Source organism: Rhinopithecus bieti, unplaced genomic scaffold, assembly GCF_001698545.2.
Source record: "Rhinopithecus bieti isolate Rb0 unplaced genomic scaffold, ASM169854v2 scaffold_13342, whole genome shotgun sequence".
In the NCBI taxonomy this organism is placed as follows: Eukaryota; Metazoa; Chordata; class Mammalia; order Primates; family Cercopithecidae; genus Rhinopithecus; species Rhinopithecus bieti.
The window spans coordinates 2,363,007-2,364,578 of NW_016807690.1; positions in this window are offsets into that span (position 1 = coordinate 2,363,007).

Sequence of the window (1,572 nt, forward strand, 5' to 3'; positions counted from 1 at the left end):
TTCTTTTTCTTTCTTTTTTCCAAGACTGAATCTCCCTCTATTGCCCAGGCTGGAGTGCAGTAGTGCGATCTCAGCTCACTGCAACCTCCGCCTTCCGGCTTCAAGCGATTCTCCTGCCTCAGCCTTCTGAGTAGCTGGGATTACAGGTGTCCGCCACCATGCCCGGCTTATTTTTGGTTTCTTTTTGTTGTTGTTGTTGTTGTTGTTTTGTTGTTGTTTTTGAGACGGAGTCTCACTCTTGTCACCCAGGCTGGTGTGCAATGGTGCAGTCTTGGCTCACTGCAACCTCCGCTTCCTGGGTTCAAGCGATTCTCCTGCCTCAGCCTCCCAAGTAATTGGGATTACAGGCATCCGCCACCATGCCCAGCTAATTTTTGTATTTTTAGGAGAGATGGGCTTTCACCATGTTGGCCAGGCTGGTCTCGAACTCATGACTTGTCTACGCTTAACTTTTTGTGGAACTGCCACTTTTCCAAAGTGGGTGCACCATTTCACTAGAGGCTAAATTTTAATATTCATTACACTCTTCAGGATCTGACTCTTGCCTCCCATCTCTTTTCCTGTCTTTTGCCATAAGCAGTAGCTCCACCAGTAAATACCACTCATAGCTTTCTCATGCACACCATACTGTTTCTTGCCTCTGAGCCTTTATTTCTGCTTCAACTGCCTGGAAAGCCTGTTAGCCTCCACTCCTTTAAGACAACTCAGTGGTCACCTCTTCTCTAAAGCCGTTCTCCTCCCCATTCCTGCTTCCTCAGGAAAAGATAGGTGTTTCTTCCTCTCTACACCTATACATATAGATGTTAACAAACTTTGAATGTCACGACATACTGGATTTCATAACTATGCTTTTTCATCTGCCTCCTGCAATGGGTGAATTCTTTTTTCCTTTTTTTTTTTAAGGCAGGATCTTGCTATGTTGCCCAGGCTAGAATGTGGTGGCATGATCTCAGCTCACTGCCACCTCCACCTGCTGGGCTCAAGCTATCCTCCCACCTCAGCCTCCTGAGTAGCTGGAATGACAGACACGTGCCATCATGCCCAGCTAATTTGTTTTTTGTATTTTTTTTTTTTTTTGAGACAGAGTCTCGCAGTCGCCCAGGCTGGAGTGCAGTGGCCGGATCTCAGCTCACTGCAAGTTCCGCCTCCCGGGTTTATGCCATTCTCCTGCCTCAGCCTCCCGAGTAGCTGGGACGACAGGCGCCCGCCAACTTGACCGGCTAGTTTTTTGTATTTTTTAGTAGAGACGGGGTTTCGCCGTGTTAGCCAGGATGGTCTCGATCTCCTGACCTCGCGATCCACCCGTCTCGGCCTCCCAAAGTGCTGGGATTACAGGCTTGAGCCACCGCGCCCGGCCTGTTTTTTGTATTTTTTAAACAGAGATGGGGGTTTCACAATGTTGGCCAGGCTGGTCTTGAACTCCTGACCTCAAGTGATCTGCTCGCCTTGGCCTCCCAAAGTGCTGGGATTACAAGCATGAGCCACTGCTCCTGGCCTCAAGACCTCATTCTAATACTATCTTTTCAACAGATACCTTTTCTGACCATCCCCTCAGCAAAAAATAAAACAAAA